The sequence below is a fragment of the Balearica regulorum genome, chromosome 5, assembly GCF_011004875.1.
Source record: "Balearica regulorum gibbericeps isolate bBalReg1 chromosome 5, bBalReg1.pri, whole genome shotgun sequence".
NCBI lineage: Eukaryota > Metazoa > Chordata > Aves > Gruiformes > Gruidae > Balearica > Balearica regulorum.
In genome coordinates, this window is record NC_046188.1 from 36050762 (window position 1) to 36072280 (window position 21519).

Genomic DNA, 21519 nt, shown 5'->3' on the forward strand with positions numbered 1-21519 from the left:
ATCTCATAAAAGTGGCAGGAGATCATACTGGAAGAAGTCATCTCCATGCTCCTTAACAGAATCCCTCAAACAGGCATAGGACAGAGTACATGCTGATGCATTATCCGAAATTAACAGCTTTGAGGCAAGAGAATTTGCCTGTAAGCTTTAAAGGACTGAATGGGACACTACTGAGAGAGAGAATTCGCCCAAACATAGCTGACCCTGGCATAGAGCCACTCTAAACATCTGGTTGGACAAATGTTAAAATTTCTAACTTGCAAGTAGTTGACTTTTACATCAATAGAAATCTTTTATTCCTTATTTTGCCTTCATTTTAGTTTTGTGAAGCTGAAGTATTAGAACGTAGTCAGGTAAATTTCTCTTTTGCATGCTTCTAATCCAATCTCAAAACTGGTTATATTTTGTAAAATAAAACTTAATCCTTGATACCAATTTTTCATTTCTAAATTCCTATATATTTTTCCATCATTAATTATAACAGATTGTATTCATTAGCTACAGTCATTTCCTATAAAGGAAAGAACTAAACTGGCAATCGCTAATACATTGTAGGATGGAATCTGCAGTGCATTTTCAACTATCAGGCATAATGCACAATCTCTTTCCTCCTGACATCTTGTAGCAAGGAGACGTACTGGACTGGTGCATGCTTCCTATACTACCTCTGAGGGGAGCCATTATCCAACAGTTCTGATGAATGCCAAGGAAACCATATATTTTTGTAGTCCTTGCAGGATTACATGGGCCTGATTCTACTCCTGCTTGTAATGTGAATTACAAATAGTCCGCAGGCAAATAGTCTGCATGGCATATGACACGTTTCAATAGAACAGACATAAGATAAAAATCTTTGCGGTACAATCTGTTGTTGTCAGTATGGTACAGGGATGAGAAAGAGTAAAATGAAACTGCAGAGAAAAAATAATTTTAAGTCCTTTTTCACGTCAATATCTGGTTGTGTGTGATTTGGTAAAGCTTATTCAGGAGAGAAGACATCCTCAGCTACTCCAAAGTTTGATCATATATAACTATATAAAGACAGAATATTGCTGTTGATTTCAACATCTGCTTTAATGGTATTTTAGCCATTTATCTGAAGTTGAGGGCATTTTCTGCATTTGAAATTTCATATTCAGCTGAAACCCTGAGTTTTAAGAGCATAATTTCATTTGGAAAGGTGGAGGGGAGGTTTAGAAGGAGGTGGAGGAAGAGAGATGAAACAATTCAACAAACAGATGGGGAAATGGTATATAATCACTATTGGTATGTTATGGCTGGTATTGGCAAAGAAAATATCTAATGACTTTATGTACTTTGCTCTCTAGCCTACTGGAGTTTGGTTTGCAAGTGTTCTTAAGTGCTGAATTGTCCTGATATACTCGTAGGAATATAGTTTATTTTTGGAGGAGGCCAGCAGCAATAGGACTGAGAAAATGTCATTCTTAATTACAGTGCTCTGAGAAGCACTGTGTAAAAAACTCTACAAAGACTGGGCAAATGATGTAGTTCAAGGCTGCATTGCGGGTGAGAAATTAGTACAACTTTTTTTGTACTTTGAAGACATGCTATTCCATGGGATGTTTACTTTCAATACAGACTAAGTATGTTTCATTGGTTGCAGTGAAGACTAGAGTGTGTAAGACATAAAAACATTCCTTAAAACTGAATAGCTTTATATATTTGAAATATACCAGTGTTTTTCATGATATTTTCTACTTAATCTCTGTATTTGGTGATATTTTTATTTTACACTTCCTAGAAGGCAAGTGACTGAAAAGTTAACTTCGAACAACCCTTTGGGGCATGTTCTCTTCAAATGGCTCAAAAATAAGTCGAAGCAAGTTGTTTCATCTTCACTGTGTAGATCCTGCTGACTCTTAACCAGGCTCAATGACAGTGTGACAATGCCAAGAAGTTCGTGCTGAGCTCCTACTGTCATCTTCAGCTTACACTAAAATTAAGAAAAAGAGTCAGAAAAAGGACAAAAGTATGAATGGAGTCGTTGGTGTAGTTGATAGTTCTTTTTTTCTCAGCAATGTTTTTTTTCTTCTTAATGGAGGAGAAACAAAACAGTAAAGGTAATGGTGTAATTTCACCCCCCCACCACTGCCCTTCCTTATTTCAGATGTGCAGAGCAGACCCTGAGCTGTCTATGGGTTCTAGCTCTTGCTTCCTATTCTGAGACTCTTAACAGTTGTGCAAATTAAGGAGTTTTGTGAGGAACAGAGGCACTTATGGATTGGAATTTGGACTGAGATCACTACTAGATCATTTCACACAGACTTCCAGAAAAAAAAAAAAAGAATCCCCAAAAACCCAATCATATGATAACTTCTGGCTGAACTTCTGCCCAAATTGAACTGGAGTCAAACCTTTCTTTAGCTAAACTAAATCTCCTGGCTTTAAAATAAAGCAGTTGTTATTTTTGTTTTGTTTTTTCCCTATGAAATGAACAAATATGCTTGGGATGTCCTCATGCACCTCCATGCACTGATTCACTCCAAAGTAATAGTAGATGACTTAGACAAATGATCTGAGTTACTGATTTCATGGCGGGAGAGCGTAAGAAGTGCACCCTGTCCCTTGGCGGTCATACTCTGCTTTACCATATCTCCATTAACATCCCAGTAAATGTTTTGATTACTGCTCTGGATTGTCTATTTAATAAACAATACAAAACTCTCCCTGGAAAAAAAAAAAAAAGAGTAGTTTGGCTTATTTGTTTTTGTCTTGGCACAATAACCCATTTTTTTCTAATCAGCTGATTTGAAGTGAAATGGGAGGACAAGTTTCACTTGAATTGCATTGAACTGCCTCCTGCTTACAACTATACAGCTCTTTGCTGACAGCTCACACACTCGAAATTTGGGCAAGCTTTTCATGGCCTACTACCAAAATAACATATTACAGTAGTGTTTTTGAGTGCTTGAAAGGCATGGCGATGACCTAAGACTAGCATTTAGTCCAAACCTAAAGAACTGTTCCAATATATTCCAGTCAATCCTTACCTTGGGATTTAGGATTAAAGGCAGGGATTCAAAATCTGCTTTTATTTATGAACGTTGTGTGGGAGACCTGCAGAGTTTAGAGCAGAATAACTTTCAAGTCTATAGGGATAAACGTGCCATGTGGTTCTGGGAGAACCCTCATGGTTTTCTCAGATAACTGTTTCTATACCCACAAATCCATATGTTTCTTTACAACTGCCTTGCCATGAGACGTATCAGAGGGAGAGACTAAATATCAAAAGACCTAAAAATTTAACCTGTAATAAAATAGATATATGTCAGCATTAAATTCCAGCCAAAACATTGCCATTTACAAAATTTGGAGAGGAAGACACTGCACTTCAGATTGCAAACAATTTTTTTTGAGGAATGATGAAGATATTACTGTAATTGCAAGTCACATGCCTGCAAATTGCCTAACAAAGCTCTTATTATTCCTCTTCTGTTTTTTCATGGCATGGAAATTGAGGTTGAGATGCTCTTTTAATTCTTAAATGTTGAGACAGCTAAAAGAAAGATTTGGCCTCCAATTCAGAGTGGGACAGGTGGTATGAATTTATTTGTTTCCTATTGAAGAGTGCTTCCAGCAGCTGCTGGAATGGAAAGCAAACAAATGAAGCTTGAAATGGAGGAATAGCTTAAACCCAAATTTGTAACCATTAAATTTTTGTTCCTTTTCCTTGCTAACTCAAAAGATGTACCTTGCCAACTTTTCAAAAGTGTTATATATATGCATGAAACATATGTATCTGCTGATTCGGGTAATAAATCATCAACACCCCAAGCCATGAAGAAAAAGGAGGCAGTAACTTTTTACAGTGTTGCCTGACAAACACTATATCTTTTTTAATACAGAAAAAGGATGGGGGCAAGATCTACAATCAGCTGAATGGACATGTCCTGAGCAAGCCAAATAGTTTTCTACCAAATTGGGGCAGATGTAAGATATCTTGTACATTGTTGAGCTTCACCTACTGGCACATTTATTACCTTAGTACAGATAATGCAAAGGCCTCCCTGTTAAACTAATCTGCTAAAGGTGTTACAGCTTCCCAGGTATTGTTTCCTCCTCCCTGTCATTCCTTCTGTTCTTTTCATTCTCTTCTACTAGATCATTAAAAACAAAGGGCAAAACAATGCATATTGGAAAAGAAAAGGGGAGGAGTAAGGAAGAAAGGCAAGAAGAAGAAAATGCAATAATTGTTAAATCAAAACCTGAAAAATATTTGGTTTCAATACCTTCAGGTTTTTTGAATTTCTTATTGAGATGTTAAGAAATGTAGAGTAAACATGAAGTTTTTTGAATTTTTCTTGAAACATACTTGCCATTTTTCACCCAGCACTGCTGCCAACTTTCTGACTGTGTAGTACAAACAGCTTTTCAGCTACTCCTACAATGGTGCATTCAGAAAAAGATGCATGTGCTAATGGCACCTGCACAGCCACTCATTTATGGCAGTCAAGGAGCAAGTGAACATGCCAATCAGATAATATATGCAGGTTGGATAACTATATATCTCCGTACCTGCCTGTGTGTGGTACTGTAGCTAAGTGAAGGCATTGGGGTGACATGGAGGCTGATATACTCTCCAGGGTACATCTATTTTGTCCATAGCAGGAAATTGGTTTTTTTCAATAGTAATGTATAATTTATATTATCAGTGTAGTATGAAATAAGCTGTTAACCTTCTGAGTTGCAGATTCAAAAAAAAAAAAAAAAAAGAAAAATTAGTCTGAATCAGTTGTTTCTCAGCATCAAGTGTATCTCACTCTTTTTCTTGTAATATAAATATATGAAAATCTTTTAATATATATAGTTATCTGCTTGTATTAAAGAAATATTGTGTCTCTGTGTATTTGTATATGTATATATGTATATCATATCCATATGTGTGTATGGTAAGTATATTTCTTTAATGCAAGCAGATGACTACAAAGTGAATGTTCATCTCTGATACTGAAAATATGAAGGCCTAGGGGATATTGGCTAGACAGTTTATTAGAGCTGTGAAATAATTGCTGCCACCAGTATTTCTAATGAAGACCATCTGCAAATAGCTTTATTTTTGGTTCCAAAAAAAGAATTCAAATTGCTTTTAATCCAGCTGAACTTTTGAGTGATTAGCTATTATGTTCTCATTACTCCTTTCACTGACAAATGACTTTTGGGAGCAATTCCATCACTGAATCAGTTCACTAAGCAGAATATTCTATTTCATAAATGAAAAAAACCCAAACACCAACCCACTCAAAAAAACACAAAACCCCCCACAAAAACAAAACACAAAACCCCCAAAATAAAACTAACCTTCTGCCTTACCATAGATTCAAATTAAAATTGTCTGAGTTTATTGTGTGTGCAGTTTTAGCTAATAATAATCATTTATACAGTGTAGGCTTCTGGGTAGAATATTTTACCACTTTTTTCACACTCATCTGAAAAAATAACTGGAAGAATAAAAAAAAAATTTGTAGTGTTTCTGGTTGATTCATTATTACCTTTTAGGAATTAATGGTTGTCATTTTGTTGGGAAAAAATGTAAGTAAAATTAGCAAATGAGTGTATGATGCATATGGAAAAAACAACAAAAAATCTGCACACTTTTCCATTCAGACTTTAATGAAACTTAACTTACTCTTTGACTGAAGTGCTTTCTGGATTCTTCAGAACTGTGTTCTTTATAGCAGATTATATCCTTGCATGATTCACAGTAAGCAAAGCAAATGTGGCATTGCAACAGGGTGTATATGAAATGCAACAGTATCAACTGACAGCATATTTGGCTTTTGCTTTGTAACTAACCTCCTGTGTTCTAAATTCTGTGTCACTGCAATAGGAAATATAGAAATATATACCCAGAGGTACTGAATGCTCCTCCATTCAGTCTGTGCCCATTTTCAGGCAGGAGGTCTGACTAAATGGTTACTATAGTCCCTTTTGGATTAAGATCCAGGAATTTTAGCTGCTAGCACTAAAATATTATTTATAGTCTTACAGTGGGCTTCTAATTCATTCAGTATTAAAAAAAATAAAAAATAAAAAAAAATTTTAAAAAACCCAAAAAAACCAAACAAAAAATGGAACAAAAACCCCAAAACACAGCCTTGATAATTTTGTATGTGGGGCAATGTTGTCATCTGATGGAAAATTAAATACGGCACTGAAGTCAAAATGAAGTTAAAATTACGTACTCGAGCTGAAAATTCTTCTACAAGACTGAACGTTCACAATCAATATTTCTGTTACTCATTACTGCAGTCCCACTAATAGAGAGGGCAATAGAGAAGGGAGAAACATCCTGTTTCAATCTACCTTGCAGATCCATAAATCATCTCTGCAGTTTTCCAGGGGTGTCTATGCTACATTCTGTCTGCTGTGCCTTCAGACAGTATCTGCTCTACATTTCTCTTCTATCCTTCCGCTTCTCATTCACTCAGCAAGAGATTTCTAGTAACAGCCCTGCCTGACTTGACAGCATCATTCATGCCTTGCCACTCACCATGCTCTCTCCCTGGAGGGAGCTAGGGCCTTGGTCCAGAAATCCTGGAGATCAGCGATGTGGTGTGGCATGGTTCAGCCTGCTGGAAAGCTGGGATGAGAGAGCCCTGCAGTGTGCATGCATGTGGGAGCATGTTGGAGCCGAGATCCTCCGCAGGACACTGTGCTGGGAGACAAAACACAAATCAAGAACAGACACATATATCTCCTAAGAATCAGAAAAAAAAAAATATGTTGTGACAGGTGGAGTAAGTACCTTTGCTTCCCCCAGTCACACCATTTGCATGCAAAGACCAAACCCTTACTGCCAGCCCCCGAAGACCAACATTTGCAGGTCCATGGCTGCCGAGAAGCCTCCCATCACATCAGACCAAAGAAATGCTCAACAACCCTGGGATATTTGGGGACAGAAACCAAACCATGCTATTCCACAACAGCTGAACTATGTGTGTCTGAACTGCTTCCCCTGGCTTTGTTAGACAATTTCTGGCCTGGAAGAGAGACATATCTGTGGGTTTCTGTGGGATTATTTGCCATGGGGCTTCCCTACTACATTCCAGCATTGCGGCTTAGTGCCGCAGGGAGAGAGAGGAGCTGTGGGGCCATGCAGCGCTGGGAATTCTTTGTACCTAGTAAGGACTAGCCCCACCACAGCAGTTAACTGGTACCATTGCCCAGGCAAGCCTCTGTATTTCAGTGGTGGCTGTGTAGAATACTGACAAAATAGCATTGGGTGAACGTGTGTACGAGGTGCGGGTCAGCAAGACATAGGGCGATTGGTGCCTGCAGTACCAGGTTTCTTTCATATGTGACTGTTTGCCAGGCAGATGTAGATCATCTGACAACCTTGAACTTGGTATTTCATTGGCAGTGGTGGAGCAGAGTCTTCAAATAAGGGAGTGAATTCACAGATTACAGGAAAGCGAGGAGGGATATATTGCTTTTTTAGCACAAAGAACAGGTCTGCTGCTGCCCTGGAGATTTCTACACTCTCTGTTGGTTAATGGAGGCTCCAGTCCCTTCAGGGCTTTCCCCAGACACAGGGCTGCTGTGGGAGCTCGTATCCTGGCATGTTGTGCCCACTGAGGATGAAGCGTGCATGTGCCACAGTATTTTTGAACAGTGTGTGAGACCATGGAAATTATTGGACACAGTGGTGCAGGGTCTATCTCCTGTCCTATGGGATATACACTGGCAGACCAGGAAAATTCCTGGGGATCATCCACACTGGTGAGCATACAGAAAAAGAGGTTTCCTGCCTGGGATTTCAGCTAGGACATGGTACTGCGTGCAGAAAACACCGGACACTGTGTGCATTGTCAGAGAATTTGGCCTCAGGGGAGCTAGCAGGGATGCTGTGACAGGACACTGTAGACACAATGACTTATATTTCCAATCAGGATTAATAATTGTTCAGGCCATCAAACATAAATAGCCGGCATTTAGACAAATGGATTTTATATCAAGCTTTCGGTCATATGTATTCACGCGCTGCCACACCAATTGAAAGCAGGATGAGAGCCATCAAAGGAGAAATAGGTTATGGGCAATCTGAGCTGATGGGTCCTGGGAAAAGTGTAGGTTTCAGTGCTGAGTACACAAATCAGCCATGCTAAGCCTGCATGGGAAAGGAATGGCCAGAATATGTTGCTCATCAGTATGGCATGAGAGGAGTCAGTTTAAAGTTTGTGCACGCACGCTCTGGACACATGCATATGCTTCTGTGTTTTGGGTTTGACTTGTTTACTGACATGCTTACTGGCTATATTTGCAACACCATACCCCAAAGCGTCTGAATCAGTTGCTAGCACTGAACCAATGATAACGAGATACAGAGTTCTGTTTTTAGGGGGGAGATGGATGCCATAGGGATAGAAATGACAGATCTGCCAGCCGTTGAATAAAGCAGTGGAGAGTTCTCTGGCCCTGATAGCCCTCTTCCCTGGCAAGCTGAGCACTGGGTCCAGGGGTCTGGCACTTATTTTCCTTTCTGTGCCTCTGAGTCACACAGATTCTTTCCCACTGTGATTAGATGGGAAGCACACTGCCTGGGCTGGCATGACACTTGTGCAGGTGGAACCTCTTACTTTGTGTTGTTCATGCTCATATTGGCTCTAGAAGAACATTTGGCAAAAGCCATCAAATACGTACCTTAGTAGAGAGAACTGGGTGCAAAATGTAGCTATGAGATAAGTTAAAATGTATATAGTAAATGAGAGAAGTGTCTGTTACAGCAGCATAACTCACAGGTACAAAACTACCGATTGGATATGCTGGTGAAGTCATTGGAGTTGCATGTACAGCACAAACTGAATGGCCCAGACATGTATATTGCATCTTTGACTTTTAGAATCCCATGGAAATAAACTCTAAAACATTTCAGTATTTCTGTTAATGCATGAAAGCATTTTTGTTAGTCACAGTTCTAAACAAATTACAGATGGTTCTGATGAGATTTTTCAAGTTTCTGATTTTTAGAGTAAAAAACCCATGAGCAGCATGAAAAGTGGATTGTCCCTTCCATTCTTTATCCCATTTAGTAAAAAGTTTGCCAGAGCTCAGATAGGCTGCCAAGATAGCAAAAGCTAAACAATTCACAAATGCGGGCACAACACCTGTGCCTCTGCAGTCCAGGCAAGGCATTGGCATCCCACTTGGAGACAAAGCAAGAGGAAACCATTGCTGACTCACAGAGACAGGTGGAGGAACAAAGAAGTGGCTTTGGCTTAATCATGGAATTGACTGTAAAGGAAAAATTTTATTGCCAAAGGATACACTGCATTTGTGATCAGCTCCACTCTCAAATATCTTGTTCTCGGCTAAAAAAATAACTGTTTCTCCTTGATGTTCTGTTGACTTATCAGTATATGAGCAAAGCCTTCTTCTGGTATTGGCACAGTTAAAAGAACCATCTTACTAGGCCTGATCCAAATGCCACTGCAGTCAACCAGATAGGAAAAAAAGTTAGTCATTGAAAAGACATCGCACTGAAACACGTAGCATTTGTTACTGATCTGAGTTATGACTCAGACTAATGGCTAAGAAAAGACTCCATTTGCCATTTCTCATTAATTGTTATTTTTTATGAGAAAAATTAAAAATAGTCCTGTTTCAACTTCTTGAATTAGAAAGCTTTTGTTTCCTTTAAGCTGGAACTCTTTACAAAAGTAAAATCTTTGAAATCTTAGCAAATTTAGACATAAAATGATTAAAGACAGATCAGCATTGTAGCAAGATATTACAAAATTATTGAAATTAAATGTTTCATCTGCACTCAGCTCACACATTTTTCAGATTTTCCATTTGTGGAAATTATTGAGATTTTTATCTTTCATCCTGATCCGAGAGGAAAAAATGCTAACAGCTTAGAACTATCTGCAGTAGCAGAAGGGAGTTTCCTATTCTGCTTCAGTCCCATTTTGTTGCTCTCTGTTGTGAAGTTATTTGCTAAGGGCCACTTATTCCTGTAATTTATAAAGGCCTTTAAATGGGAGACATGGGATGAGGCAATGGAAGTCGGTAAGTACTTCCTGAGTATGAAAACCAAAGCAGCTCATAACTTGTGCCCCCTCTTCCCTTCTGTTCTATTCATTCCCCAAACTGGCAGTATTCCTTGTATTTTTATTGGGCAGAGACAAGCAAAGCACCTTGCTAATACACAAGTCTCAGCCACACTTAGAGACTTTAATGAAGGAAGGACTGGTTAAACTTCCTGCACACTAGGTTTCAAAACATAAGAATATTTTTGAATGCAATTAAAAATCTTAATAGATTTCCCAAAGCTAATCCAGAATAAAGAACATTCTTCTTTGGTAACTTGCAAATAATGGAGAAAATTCTGACCACAATGTCTCTGAAGCTATCCCTAGAGTCAAACTGGAATTTTTATTGCTGCATTGCCTTTTTAGTCATGCCACTTTTTAGCACTTTTAGTTCTAGAAGTAAAGGATAATTCTATGAGCAAAAATTTCTGATGCAGTTAGAAGCAGCTTATTCAGCCCATGTTGTTTATGAACTGCAGGCCATTCCATTTCTTTCAAACTTCTGCATTGCTAAGGTTTCCAGGAAGTTGTTCAATACTATGCCATATATTATCAAGTAATTTTACATGCTGCACTAAGAGTGGCTATCATTCCGTGCTGGTGGAACTCATCCATGTTTGTGTTTAAAGGCCAGTCACATAAGTATAATGATGCAGGTGGCATTGCTCCAAATCAAAGACATGGCCACACAAAACCACATTGTAGCTCTTATACCACAAACTTACCTCATCAGCAAAAGAATACTGATAAGACAAGATTCATTTTGTAACAATTTGCATCCAATGGTGTATAAATGCATCAATCAGACATTACATCTTAAGACATCCAAATTGGGGTTCAACCGGTGTGTTGTTAAAATAGATTCATTGTTATCTCCCTTCCAGAGAAGAGTCTGGGCAAAGTTCTTAAGTTTTCTGCCAGATTACTTCACTGAAGACAAGTATAAGCTGTTATAATTGCTAGTATGAGCATTGTAAGAATGGAAGAGCCAGTCACAACCACACCACACCACAAACGCAGTGAGGTGCCTGTTCTCAAATGCTTACAGTCTGATGGGACAGCCAAAACAAGACAAGGAAAGAAGGGACAAAGAGTGGTGAAGGCCTACCATCACTAACATGGCAAGTCATGGCTCAGCTAGAAACAGGTGGCAGGTGTCCTTGCAACCAGCCCAGCACCTTATTATTTCTATGCCATATAACTACTGAAACCAATTAGCCCCATATACATACGTTTCAACTGTTAGTCCTTAAATTTGGACTTTTCTGCATTATCAAATACATGCAACTCTGATTAGGGATTTGTAAGACTTGCCAGGCTCAGAAAATTGTAGTGTGGTTGAGATAAGTCTCCTTAAAGTCTATGTATTTATGTGCTGAAAAAGATTTAGAACATAGCTATCTCTTTTTGAGCACAGATATAGAAATATTAGAAAGTAAAAATTTATTCTTTGGTTGGTTAGCAACACTAAATCTGCAAACACTGTCATTTCTGGCTATGAATAGGAGTAACAACTACCATCTTCTCCTTCCTGCTCCTCATAAATCTGATTCCTATGTCCTGTAAGTGAGTATGTATAAATAAAGGGGACATAAATTTCACAAGATCACTACACAGAATATTTCGCTCCCACATTAAAGTCAATAATAGCCTTCAAAAAACAAATCACCTGATTTCACCTTTATGTTAAGAAACATCCTTTCGGGTTTTCAGAATTTAAACATGGTATTTAAGACCTGATGTCAGAGTAAAGGAAGTCAAAGGAAAAAAATCAGTGAGATCTGCTTTAGGTCATGCTGATCAGTATCAGCATTTTGTATTACACCTAGAAGAGGCTGATTCCCTGATTTTTGGTCTGAAACATGATGAATACATCTAAACATTTGAAATTTTCGTATTTTCCCTTAGACTTGACAGCTAGAAGTTATATTGATTCTATTGAATTCTTCCTATGAGGATTATTTATTAACAAACTAGCCTCAGGCCAATTTCATAATGAAAAAAATCCTACCTTTCTCACCAAGTATTAATATGTGTAGAGCTCTTTCCATAATCTTGACCTCTGCGAAATAAACCCATGTCCAGTTTGCTGTAGCAGTCACCATGTTGCCTAGTGGATCATTGCTATTAAGGGGATAAATTTGGTGTCTTGGCAGTAAGTTAAAGTACGGTTTGGCAAATATATTTAGGCTTTGATGCAATGAGTTGTCCTTTCCAAACAAGAGTTTCTGGGTGGTATTTAAAGTTATGCTGTCTGCTGCTGTTTTCCTGGATATGATAACACTGCAACGTGTCTGTTCTGTTAGAGGCCGTACTTTATGAATACTGCACATTTACTGATCTCTTCTTATGACCCTTTTTTTTCCCAGAAGTGGAAATGACAACAAATGAGCTCATACTGCAAGGACTCAAGTACCTCAAGGTACCTCGGAGCACAGCCAGGTCCCGGAGGGGAGCGGACTGAGCCCGCAACGGGAGCCATCTGAGGGGAATAACTCACCCTCGTCCTCTCTCGTAACCTGCTGGCTGGTTGGCTGCTGAAAGCCTGAAAAGGCCATTTCCACCCTCTCGGCTGAGGACTCAGGTGTGACACTGCATAACTCACTGTTTTTTAAGGAGAGCTTTCCAGCATTTCTGCCAGGGGCTGCAGATGGGAGGCTGGCTCCCTCAGCCCGGGTGCTCCCTCAGCAGCCGGCTGTCAGAGGAGGGCGGCCGGGGAGTCCAGGAGCCCCAGGACTGCCCCTTCCCCGGGGGCACACCCACAGCAGCAAAGCCGGGCCTTCCTCCAGAGCTCCCGCCTCCTCTGGGCCTCCTGGGCATTTGGCTGCCCTGCCGGCACCGCTCCCAGGCACGGCATGGCCCCTCACGATGTCAGTGAGGAGCAGGACCCTGGAGCCTGAAGTACAAGTGGGAAGGCTGCACTGATTCTGTGTTGGCATACGCTGAAGTGGAGAGGTGGTGGCAACAGCACCTGGTCCTACATTCAGACTCACTGCGCTTGCCTTTGTAGCCTTGGGAAACCCTTCTCCTCACCTCTCCAATAAAATTTCCACTTCCTGTATGACAAACTTGTTCATCTAGTCCTCAGATACTAAACACTGAAGTAACTTGGGTTTTTTTGCTTTGAGTCCTGCCCGTTTCAATTTTGTATTCTTCTGGACTGAGGTGAGACAACATCGCTCTCCAAATAAGTCCTCACATAATTTGGTGTATCTAATGTCTGCCAACCAAGGATTACACGGGTTCCTCCACTGAGGTGAAGCAGCAGCATCTGAGGTAGGGGAGGCTGAGGTGGTGATATGGTGTGCTGGCCCAATACGGGATCTCGGACTTCAGCAGTTAAGAATGGCAGAAATTTTCCTTCAGAAATGGACAGTCAATGGAAACTTTTCTTTGCACAGCAGCTGCAGCTGCAAATCTCAAACCAAAGGCAGAGAGAGAGGAGATAAGGTATTCACATGAAACCTCTCAAGAGTCAAGATAATGGCATTTCCAAATTAAAAAATTAAAAAAATAAAAATGCACTCTTTTCCAACCCAAATCTTCAGATTTAGCTGTAAAACACTCCATCAGATAAATTCAACATTTCACAGCAAGACAGTGTTTTTCATAGAAATCTACAATGAAAAAAAAATCAGTTTAGAAATATGGAGGTAAAGAAACATCCATCCTCAGGTCACTTCAAATATTTAAAAAGGTCAGTTTAAATAATCAGTCAGATTAAATATTATAGGACATTTTAATGTTTTGAGCCTGTGAAATGTGAGATGCAGCCTAGCCTCACTTTAGTAGCATATTGATGATCCGTGTTTATATTTTCAAAAAACACAGAAATATTATTTTCAAAGACTAGATGCTCTCTCCCTTTCTGGACAAAGACTGAGGTCACATCTTGTGTAATGGTGTCTTGTGAGTTTAGTTTTCACATGCTATTCTTTTACAGCTGTAGAAGTGGGGGAAAAAATGTCAATGTAAAATTTAGCATAATTCCAGCAAGATTTATATAAGAGACCAAATCATGCCAGCAACTTGAATCTTCAAGGAGCTCTGGGGAAGTTCTTTTCCCCATTTCTGCTGCAGCCGCTCATGAGCAACTCAGTTTTCCTCTGCAAAGTTCATTCCTTACTCTGCCAAAAGACTGCTGGCAAACAGTTTTTTACATGAAACAGACAGTCTGTAATTAAACACTTGTAGATGGTTGAACTCAGTGAGTTATGAATGCTCTGGGACATATAAACAATCCTACAACAAGAATTGCTTCCATAATTTGAGTCAACAAAGTGAATGAGTTCTAAGCAGAATTTAATGAAGTCTGTAGGATAACATAGCTACACTTCTCTCTCATTAAAATGGTCTTATGAGAATACGGTACTTTCACAATATTTTTAAAAGGTGGCGAAATCAGCAAGAAAGGAACATTTTTCATGTTTTACTCAAGATATAAGAGTTAATATACTTCAAAGCACAGCTCAGGCTAAAGAACAAGTGTGAAACCTGTAGAAAATACCAGTAATTCTTCTGGAGGCAGGTTCTGAATATTTTTGCTTTTTTTTTCACCTCCAAACAATACCATCCCTCATTTCTGCAGATCCTGAGAGACCATTCCATTCACACTCTTTAGTTCTGCAAGTGCTGGAACAACTTGTATTAGTAGGTCTATCATAAGGTTGACCAGCTGCTAACATTTTGATCATGATTTTGTCTTGCGTACCATAGAAGCTTTGCAGTAACAGATGAAAGACACAGGGAATTTTTACACTGTTTGACTGAGGAGTGGAGTGAAGCATTTGTGGGTTCTGTGCCATGATAATACAACTAGATTGCTTTTTGGATCCAATAGTGTCTTCACATTGTGAAGACCTATCAGTACTGGACCAGGTTATTCATCTTGGCCTTTCCATATTTAACAATATGTTACACTGCACAAATATATGTCTTTCCATACTGATTCTAGTTTCTGAGTGGCTTTCCATCAGCTCAAAATCTGATGAGATATTGACTGTCGTCTATAGGTGTAAATGTAAGCATAATGGACTTGCCACTCCCTAGGAAAGCAACATGAATCCAGCCTAAGAGCACACACCAGCTCATGTGGGAGCAAGTTTAAAACATTTTGGGAAATGTTGAATATTTGTGTTTGATTTTAAAAAAATATTTTGACATTTCTGAACTGATTTTTTTCTAAACATATTGGTCTCTGAAAATGCCAATTTGGGATGAAAATAGTTTTGAAAATATCAGCCTTTTTCCCTAGGAAGGAAATTTCATCTGTCAACTAGCTGTACCATCCAAAACTAGTCAAGGGCAGAAATAAGTAAAAAACACATGTCCTAAATAGGTACCTCTCTGTCTATTGCTGAGCCCAAGGAGTTTAGCTCAAATGGGAATCATTTGGATTCGGCTGCTTGCCTTTTTTTTAATGGCTTAATTTTGCAGTGGTAGCCATGACTGTCATAACAACCAAAACAAAGAAAAACATGAAATTGGACTCAGAATTAGTACATTCTGTCTACCCGTGAGGGATAAGTCCAACCCAAACCTTCGCTCCCAAACACACACTAAATTTTCAGGAGGTTTCACTGGGGATTCATAGCTTCTAACTCGAGTCCATCTCTGCTACCAGTGATTATATCAGATACGGTAATGACAAACAACCTGCAGGCTTTCATATTTCTCTAGCAGGTTTATGTTCTACACCACCTTTGAGTTATTCAGTTACAAAGAAAGAGAAAGAAAGTGTCTTTAAGCTGAATTCTTTGTCTTCATAATTTTGGCAGCATCAGGGGCTTCTGAATTAGCTTTTGTAGTTAAGCTGAACAGGTCATGCTGCTCTGATTTCTGACTTTCCTTCACTAGGAGTGATCACTGACAGTTGTTCAGTCAGGAGAAAATCTCCGTTGTCCTTTTGACCCAGTAGTAGCAGGCTCTGCTGAGTGGCTGTCTCCCTCCTATTCCTAATGCCAGGGCCTGTACAATGCCCTGCACAGGTTTCACTGTCAGCAGCTCTGTTCAGTAGTTGCAGCAGAGGACTTCTCCCCCAGCCATATACAGATATTTACATTCCTTACTTATTAATGTACTGAATAGCAGCCAGAGGAATAAAAGTGTATGACTCACCATCCTGCCTGATCTTTTCTTAAGGTAAGGAAATACTTTTTCTGCCTATCAAGTAAAAAGAGAGAGAATATGAATGAACAACAAATAAAGCAGAGTAGACATGACACAGCCATGCATGGGTTTGTGAAAGTAAACGTGCTATATTACATTGCTTGCTTTCTAAAGGGTCAGTCTTTGGTCTTGGACACAGCTAGCTTTAAAATTTCCCACCATTGCAGTTGAGGGTGATAGGCAACGGATCTTCTGCTTGGGAAGAAACCTACTTTCTCTTCTCCTTTCCACTTCTTCAAGGTCTTTTGCAAGGTTGTTTTGTAGTTACCTCCATTGGTGTTAGATTAATCCTTTCACCACCACCGGTTGGGTCTCTTTGCTTCCTTCTCCCGCTTGAAATAATAAGAATCTTTGAATAAGGCTTTCTTGTTTTACAGTAGGGTTAGCATTTGGACTAGGGAAATACTTTAGGCAGAAGATTATTGCTAACAATCCATATTTTCTGAAAGTAGGCTGTTTCTTGGCAGCACCATCTGTGAGAAATGGGATCCTCCCACACATTTGGGAAAATCCCTACTGCCAGCTCCCACACATCACAGTATTTTTCCCTCTGTATCATGTCGCCTCTTAAACCAAAAGCTAAATGTGAAGTTGTAGACACCAACAGAGTCAACTGCAAACATTACCCATGTACTCACCATCCTGGGAGTGAGGGGCACAGCACTGCCAAAATGCCAGGAAGCTGAAGGCACATGTGTCTTACTGACACCCTATGGCTGTCCAGGTATCATGCGTGTATGTAATAGCTTGGCAACACTAGACTACTCCTGTCTGCAGAAAGCTGTAGGAAGAGGGCTTATTACATCTGGGAAGACTGATGCTTCAGATGACAAATCTCAGTCAGGTCTGAGATTGTTCACAATTCAGAACAAAAAGCAGGACAATATTAGCTGTATGCCTGTAATCAGCACGTTGAGGCTATAGTACAACAGAGAGCTGAACGTGGACTTAAAAGTGCTTTTTAAAAGAAAAGATTGCTACGCAGTGTTTCTGGACATACTTTGATAATCTTTTATTCCACTCTGTGCATGAGTTATTTCTTTATTTTCAGGGAGCAAAGGGAACTAAGAGATGAGTTTTTGAAGCTTGAAACCGGTGAACTATGCATGAGGGAGAGAGGTGATGGATGCAACCACAGCATAGCCTGTTCCCTCTCAGCTCTGTCCCCTTCAACTTAAAAACAGATCAGAAAAATGAAGGGGAACAGCAAGTGCTTGAGGCACCAGGGAGTGAAAAGACCAGTTTTTCATTGAATTAATTTTCTACACAGAATTTGAAGAAAAAAATGAAAATGAAATATTTGAAAGAAAGGCAAGTTCTTTTCAGTTCTCCTGGGAAATAAGCAGAAATGGAGCTTGAACTTCTGGCTTGGAAATACCTCTTCTGTGAGGGATCAGAGAAAATTTTAAGGTGCAAATTGGAGCTGTGATAGATGACTTGTGGTTGTGACTTTTCAGCGGAGAGGAGGAAAGGATGTTTTTAATTTCAGGTTCATGGAAAAATCTCATAAAAGAAGGAAAAGAGTGGTAAACATGAAGATGAAATGACTCAGGGGATTTAAAATGCAATGCAAAGCCTAAAAATGTGACCAGTGACAACCAGGCAGACAAACTATAAATATAAGTAGTCATGAGAAGCTGTCCTGATATAAATGGCTTTAGGAATCTGAGGGCGAAAAGTACATTACATTTGAGGTATTGAACCCAAGTCCTAAATAAATGCTTGATACACTCACTGGGTTACATATTTCTGTTACTATTTTTATAAATTTCCTTTCCAGAAGAGTCTGTTCTGAACAGCATGTCTGACCTCCCGCATAACTCAGGCCATACAGTTTCATGCAGTCATTTCTGCTACAAATCCCAAAACCCGCAGTTGAATTAGAGCTGGACATTTTTCTCACTCTTTCACAAGGGCCGGACATCTTGCATAGAAGACTCCAGTGGATGGTTAGCAGAGCTCTGACCAGTTGTGTTTGCTGTTAAAAGTTTCCATACTTTTTCCAAGTTGAACATAGCAGCTTTCAGCTGCCAACAGTTGGGCCTTCAGATGCATTTGATTATTACATTTAAGAGCTCTTTAGTCTCGATTATTGATCTTCCTTTTTGATGCATTATCCCTGGCTCACAACATTCCGTCCACAGAATGTAAATGCCAGTGCAGAGTACGTTATGGGAGGAGAAAACTCATCTGTTCACACAGATGTTGTCCACTGTTTGGCACTTTGCAATACCTGGTTCAACAGACAGATAAAATAAACTGCAGAAGATGATCATTTGAGGAATACAACTGTGGTGCATGTTTTCCCTACTAAAATGTGATGCCCATGAGAATCAGTGATGTTCCTGGAACAAGACAGACCTTCCTTATATACTTATAAAACATAGCTGGTCATGATTATTTAAAATCAATAATTTTAAATATTTAAAATCAGCAAGGGGATTATATTTTTTGACAAACTATACTATGCACCTATCTACATGCATATCATTAAAAAACAACTTTTAAAGATCAGTGAGAGAAGGAAAGATTTGTCCAGGTCTAAACATTTCGTGTTCCAACTTCTTTAAAAATTTAGTGGTAACTCTGCATTTGGCATGGGTTTGGAGTCAAACTTACTTTACACAAACCATAAGTTAGCCTATGATCTGTCAAATTGCAGCACAGACTGATTTAAAATTCCAGTCAAGCTCCTTCAAAATAATTTTTATGGGTTTTTTTGTGCTAGTTTCCCATTTTTACCTTTTTGAAACAGAATATGAAGAGTTTCATATGATCTAAGGGGTTTGGGTTTTTATTAAAGTTGCATTAACTTTGGGAATAAATCTACTTAAAAGATACAAGTCTATTTTCAGCCACAGATATCAAAGGTTTGCTACTGCAGATTTTTCCCTCCAAGCAGCACGATAGTTCTCCTGTCCGTATTGCAAATCTTGAAAAAGAATTGTGCTTTTTTTTTCCCCCAGAATCCTACTAGGAAGACAGCTCACATCTGACAGGATTATTTTCATCTTGCTCTGTAAAAAAGTCTGGGTTTAGTATAAAATAATTACCATGAGCTTATTAGTGTGCTCGGCTCAGGCACTCCAGACAGCGCAGCCTGGATTGATGCCTAATGACATGCAGCCACATTTCCTGACAAATTTGTATACAGCCACAGATGAGTCTGAAAAAAAGTGCAGTGATGAATTCCTGCAGATGGGTAGAGATAAAAATTAAAAGTAGCACCTTAAGAAGAACAGGCAACATCAGGTGTATACAAATTTTTTTGGGTCATCTTAATAGCAAGCATTATCTGGATCTATGAATAGGATTCTGTAAAATGATTCACACTCTTTAAGGGGAGGTATCTTTGAAGTTTCTTCTCATCACTAAAGAGGATTTCCGCTCTGTGGATTTCATTATTGGAAGGTGCCTCCTGCAGGAATTTTTCATTATTCACCCCTCAGTACCCCCTGCAAGATCTTCCCATCAGCGTGTTACCTATTGTCAGTTTTTCCATAGAATGCAATGGGGGTTGGGGAGAAAGCCATCCACTGCCAAAGGTAACGTGCCCATGTTCTGCACCAGTAACATCATACTGAACTGGGGGCAAATTGCCCTTATGGAGGGTATAGGATAAAAGAATTAAATCAGATGAATATGGTGGTAAAACACTTCACATCAGTTTCTTATTCATTTAAAATCTCTCTTGTGTCATCTTCCAGAACTATTTTAAGTTTTCAGATTGCTGGAGAGCCTTGACCTATAAGCCCATTGTTTGTCTTCCTTAATGCTTAGGCAGAGCTGCTACAGAAAAAGACATGCAGGAAAAGCGCAATAACTGCTGTTGCATCCCCAGTTTATTGACCCTTTCTTGATTATGGCCACAAATAAACATGAAGAATTACCATGTTTGTTTACAGTGTTAACTGCTTGCCTGCCAGTCATTGATTCTCTCTGCTACATATCCACTTGTTAGACCAAAAGAAAACAAGAGCAGAAGAAAACTATTCATAGATTCCAGCTTTATATAGCTGCACGTCCATTGCCATAAGAACCAAATAGGAATTCTTTCCACAAAATATTTCAGTGAAAAAATTACAGCTTTTGGGACTGTCGTTTTTGCATACCTGGCATCACCAGCCATTGTGGTTTCAATGAACTTGCCCAGGCTCCTCCTCTGACTGTATGGGCAAGCTCAGCATGAGGGAATTCCAACCATACTGTCTCTTTCCGGCCTCTCTGTAAAGGGATTCTGGCAAGCAGCAGGTCTTTTGCTTTCTTCCTCATATGGTATATGCTGTAAGCAAAAGAAATTGCATTAAAAGCTTACCAAGCTTCTCTTCCTTTTTCTGCCTCCACTCACAGGGTCCTGAACATGTGCTAGAGCTCAGCAGAGAAGTGATGCTGATGTTAAAAAAAAATACATCAGTGTTTATTATGAATTACTCCCCCCTGCTGTTTAGCAAATCACTTACAAGCTGATCTTGATTTCTTCACTGGTTTTGATATTTTTAACTATTTGCCTGGATAATTATCTGGGAGAATTTCTGATCTGCTGTTGTTTGCCCTGGTGGCTCAGTAGTCACCTTTTGTGTTGTATAGTTTGTCACTTAATTCATGAGAGACCACTTTTTTCTGTCTGAACAAAATAACAGATATATTCTGGATAGGAATTTTGAAGTGAATAAGCAGGTGGGGTAAAATTTAAGGAACTTACAGGATTAAGAAATATTTTGTGTATGCAGTTTTCTTATTACTCACAAATCTCAGTATGGCACTGTAAGTAAAAGCAACTGGTGATGCTGCCTTTTATTCATGACAATATTAACAAATATAAACAAGGAAGATTTTTTTTATTGTAACTTTCTCATCTCTAGCCAAAACACTATTTTTTCACTACTGCTCAGCATTTGCAACTGGATAGTTCTGGGGTGAGCTTGTTGAAGAGGAGAGGCATGGTTTGCAGTTTACAAGTATACAAGAATTTCTTTTTCTTTCTGAGGGTGGGCTTCTGAGCTATCTGAACAAACAATACTAGTTCTTTCTTGGACTTTCTTCAGGCGATGTGGGGGTTTTGTCAGTTGTCTCACAGCATGAAGGTTGTGGAATGGGCCGGGTTTGATCGTCAGTCACACCCCAGCATTTTTCACTCAGGATTAGAATCCCATCAGCCGTACTTCTTAGAATTGCTCTTGTCTGTGCCTTGCCCCGCACTACTTTTCATTAGGAAGGCACTGTCCTTGATCTGTTTGAGAAGTGAATGACTTTTTTTCTCTGCTCTAGTCACAACTACTCACATGTTCCCACAAACATT

At 39.3% G+C, this 21519-nt stretch overlaps 1 long non-coding RNA gene across 1 annotated transcript; it reads right to left on the bottom strand.

The window, feature by feature from the left end:
* Nucleotides 1–231: 231 nt before the first annotated feature.
* LOC142602042 (uncharacterized) lies at nucleotides 232–20496 on the bottom strand. Its single transcript, XR_012835676.1, has 5 exons — nucleotides 20333–20496; nucleotides 16170–16214; nucleotides 12658–13669; nucleotides 6512–9447; nucleotides 232–1954 (listed from the first exon to the last, which is right to left on the bottom strand). It is a non-coding gene; the product is annotated as an uncharacterized LOC142602042 (long non-coding RNA).
* Between the last annotated feature and the right edge of the window lie 1023 nt (nucleotides 20497–21519).